This window comes from Salvelinus fontinalis, unplaced genomic scaffold (assembly GCF_029448725.1).
Source record: "Salvelinus fontinalis isolate EN_2023a unplaced genomic scaffold, ASM2944872v1 scaffold_1058, whole genome shotgun sequence".
NCBI lineage: Eukaryota > Metazoa > Chordata > Actinopteri > Salmoniformes > Salmonidae > Salvelinus > Salvelinus fontinalis.
The window spans coordinates 1-5,000 of NW_026601267.1; positions in this window are offsets into that span (position 1 = coordinate 1).

The window sequence follows — 5,000 nt, forward strand, 5'->3', positions numbered from 1 at the left end:
ACACATCTAGACACCTGGTGACTCATCTGGACACATCTAGACACCTGGTGACTCATCTGGATGAATCTAGACACCTGGTGACTCATCTGGATAAATCTAGACACCTGGTGACTCATCTGGATGAATCTAGACACCTGGTGACTCATCTGGATAAATCTAGACACCTGGTGACTCATCTGGATAAATCTAGACACCTGGTGACTCATCTGGATGAATCTAGACACCTGGTGACTCATCTGGATGAATCTAGACACCTGGTGACTCATCTGGATAAATCTAGACACCTGGTGACTCATCTGGATGAATCTAGACACCTGTTGACTCATCTGGATGAATCTAGACACCTGGTGACTCATCTGGATGAATCTAGACACCTGGTGACTCATCTGGATGAATCTAGACACCTGGTGACCCATCTGGGCACATCTAGACACCTGGTGACTCATCTGGATGAATCTAGACACCTGGTGACACCTGGACAAGCTGATCCTAGATCTGTGCCTAAGGGCAACTTCTACCCCAAGCTACTAAATCACGTATGCTTCCATCCATCCACTCATATAGGTTGTGTTCCAAATGGACCCTATTCCCTATATAGTGCACTACTTTTGACCTGGGACCATAAGGCTCTGGTCAGAAGTAGTGCCCTATAAAGGGAATACTAGGTTGATAGTATTCTCATGTCCTGCACCATGTTCTGTAAATACTGTCTGTCTGTCTGTCTGTCAGTCTGTGTCTGTCTAACCTAGTTATCTCAGTGGTCAACCATTACATAGAGTCAGAGTTATATAGTCAGACTGTGCAGGATTTTGTTCCTGACCACCACCAAATCACTTTGAAAATAGCTAATCAAGTGGATTAGTCAAAATCAGGTGGGTTAGTGCAGGGCTGGAACAAAAGCCTGCACAGCTTGTACTGATGGTCTTCTAGGGTTGGTGGCCACTAGTTTAAAGGGTCAATCTGGGATTGATTCTCGTCCAGGGTTGGTGGCCACTAGTTTAAAGGGGCAATCTGGGATTCTGCGACATCACACCGCTTGAGTTCTCTCTCCTCCAATCATACACAGTAGTGTAGTGGCGTCAGCGCGGCAACCTCACGGCTAACCAATCAGTAAGAGTGTTGTTGTGCTGTGGTCAGGACCATTGCAACAGTAGCATGTTATCCAGTGTTACTGTCGTTGTATATCTATCATACCTGTATAACTAATAGTTATCTAAACACTCCCCAATGAACACTTGATGAAGGAATGTGTTAAACAAAAATAAATTAAATCATGTGAATCTGAGGATCAGTTGTGGTGTTGATTATTTGATGAAACTGTGTTTCTGTGTGACATTGTTTGTTTGTGGGCGACTGTCTTCTTCCTGGGGTCATTACATCCTACAGGAGGCCTGGTGCTGTATTCATGTCTTCTTCCTGGGGTCATTACATCCTACAGGAGGCCTGGTGCTGTATTCATGTCTTCTTCCTGGGGTCATCCTACAGGAGGCCTGGTGCTGTATTCATGTCTTTCTCCTGGGGTCATCACATCCTACAGGAGGCCTGGTGCTGTATTCATGTCTTCCTCCTGGGGTCATCACATCCTACAGGAGGCCTGGTGCTGTATTCATGTCTTCCTCCTGGGGTCATCACATCCTACAGGAGGCCTGGTGCTGTATTCATGTCTTCCTCCTGGGGTCATCACATCCTACAGGAGGCCTGGTGCTGTATTCATGTCTTCCTCCTGGGGTCATCACATCCTACAGGAGGCCTGGTGTTGTATTCATGTCTTCCTCCTGGGGTCATCACATCCTACAGGAGGCCTGGTGTTGTATTCATGTCTTCCTCCTGGGGTCATCACATCCTACAGGAGGCCTGGTGCTGTATTCATGTCTTCCTCCTGGGGTCATCACATCCTACAGGAGGCCTGGTGTTGTATTCATGTCTTCCTCCTGGGGTCATCACATCCTACAGGAGGCCTGGTGCTGTATTCATGTCTTCCTCCTGGGGTCATCACATCCTACAGGAGGCCTGGTGCTGTATTCATGTCTTCCTCCTGGGGTCATTACATCCTCCTGGAGGCCTGGTGCTGTATTCATGTCTTCCTCCTGGGGTCATCACATCCTACAGGAGGCCTGGTGCTGTATTCATGTCTTCCTCCTGGGGTCATCACATCCTACAGGAGGCCTGGTGCTGTATTCATGTCTTCCTCCTGGGGTCATTACATCCTACAGGAGGCCTGGTGCTGTATTCATGTCTTCCTCCTGGGGTCATCACATCCTACAGGAGGCCTGGTGCTGTATTCATGTCTTCTTCCTGGGGTCATTACATCCTACAGGAGGCCTGGTGCTGTATTCATGTCTTCCTCCTGGGGTCATTACATCCTACAGGAGGCCTGGTGCTGTATTCATGTCTTCCTCCTGGGGTCATTACATCCTACAGGAGGCCTGGTGCTGTATTCATGTCTTCTTCCTGGGGTCATTACATCCTACAGGAGGCCTGGTGCTGTATTCATGTCTTCCTCCTGGGGTCATCACATCCTACAGGAGGCCTGGTGCTGTATTCATGTCTTCCTCCTCGGGTCATCACATCCTACAGGAGGCCTGGTGCTGTATTCATGTCTTCCTCCTGGGGTCATTACATCCTACAGGAGGCCTGGTGCTGTATTCATGTCTTCCTCCTGGGGTCATCACATCCTACAGGAGGCCTGGTGCTGTATTCATGTCTTCCTCCTCGGGTCATCACATCCTACAGGAGGCCTGGTGCTGTATTCATGTCTTCCTCCTGGGGTCATCACATCCTACAGGAGGCCTGGTGCTGTATTCATGTCTTCTTCCTGGGGTCATTACATCCTACAGGAGGCCTGGTGCTGTATTCATGTCTTCCTCCTGGGGTCATCACATCCTACAGGAGGCCTGGTGCTGTATTCATGTCTTCTTCCTGGGGTCATCACATCCTACAGGAGGCCTGGTGCTGTATTCATGTCTTCCTCCTGGGGTCATCACATCCTACAGGAGGCCTGGTGCTGTATTCATGTCTTCCTCCTGGGGTCATCACATCCTACAGGAGGCCTGGTGCTGTATTCATGTCTTCCTCCTGGGGTCATCACATCCTACAGGAGGCCTGGTGCTGTATTCATGTCTTCCTCCTGGGGTCATCACATCCTACAGGAGGCCTGCTGCTCTATTCATGTCTTCTTCCTGGGGGTAACCCGGCCTAGACCAAGAGCAAGCAAAGCAGAAGCAAGACCACAGTAGCTGTAATACGTGCGGTACTGGCGGCAGAGAAGTCAGGCGCAGGAGAGCAAAGACTGTGTTACAACGGTGCAGTTTAATAATAAAAATCCCCGTGAACAAAAACAAGAAATAAATAAATACAATGGGACGAAACCCTCCAACATAACGTGCACAAACTCTTACAATCAACAAGGACATGGGGGACAAGGACATGGGGGAAACAGAGGGTTAAATACACAACATGTAATTGATGGAATTGAAACCAGGTGTGTGGGAAGACAAGACAAAACCAATGGAAAATGAAAAGTGGATCGGCGATGGCTAGAAGGCCGGTGACGTCGACCGCCGAACGCCGCCCGAACAAGGAGAGGGACCGACTTCGGCGGAAGTCTACAACGGACGTACAACACGTTTGGCACAACGGTTGGGATGCCAGTTGTATCATAGAGTTTTATCTGCACACAAATAAACTACACAAGCGTGTGGAGACACCGCTCAATGGATCTGCAACAAACTCTTCATTGCATCACAAAAATAAATCAGATCACAACCATTGTGTCCAATGTGTTCTAGATCAGTTGCAGAATCTGAGTGTGAACGGGGCCAAAGCTACACAACACCAACCCAAGCTGTGACTGAGTGGAACAGACAGTGAAACTGAGACTCAGAGCTAACGGACGGCTGACACCTCACACTGGCCAGGGACCAAATATAGATCAAGAACACGTTCCAGTTTCTCAAAGACGTGTTTGAACATGTCATGGCTGTTGTTGGTTGTTGTTGTAGTCTATATCTGTGTGTAAGGTTGTACAATTCCAGTAACTTCCAATTAAATTCCCTGGATTTCCTGCTTGTACCCCCCCCCCCTGAGTCCGGGAATCTTCCAAACTGGAAAACCGGGGAATTTTGGTAAAACGAGTGTGATTCTGCAAGCCTTTGTGTGTGCTTCACTATACTGACCTGACCAGTTGTAAGACCGTGAATGTATCCGGTGACTAGGACATTATTCCATCAGTATAATATTTCTCATTATTTTTAAAAAAGAGAAACAGCAACATTCATTCTAATTCAATTTAAAGTTTGTAAATTAAAAAAAAAAGGTACCAATTTTAATTTACACACTTAACAAGCTAGTGCGTAGAGAGTGTTTTGTAGATGCTGAGAACAAAATGTATGTTTTTAAATAACATTCTTACAACATTCTTTGAATATACCGACGTTTTCTTGTGGTTTTTATGTAAAGATTTCTTAATGTTCTGAGAACACGACTTGAAATAAAACCACGAGGAAACCTGAAGGAAACATTATGCTGAAGTACTGAAATTCCCACAGGAGAACGTTGTGTCTTAACGTTCTCTGAACGTTCTGAGAACGTGACTAAATGGAACCACGAGGAAACCTGTAAAAAACCTGTAGATAATGTTACGCTGAAGTCCTGACATTCCCATAAGAAGAACATTGTGTCTTAACGTTCTCTGAACGTTCTGAGAACGTGACTAAATGGAACCACGAGGAAACCTGTAAAAAACCTGTAGATAATATTACGCTAAAGTCCTGACATTCCCATAAGGAGAACGTTGTGTCTTAACGTTCTCTGAACGTTCTGAGAACGTGACTAAATGGAACCACGAGGAAACCTGTAGGAAACGTTATTGGAACGTTGTATGCAATATAACCCCAGGACAAACACACTCTCACCAAACTCTAACATAATTTTCCTTCCCTTTATTTAACTCGGCAAGTCACTTAACATCTAATTCTTATTTTACGATGACGGCCTACGCC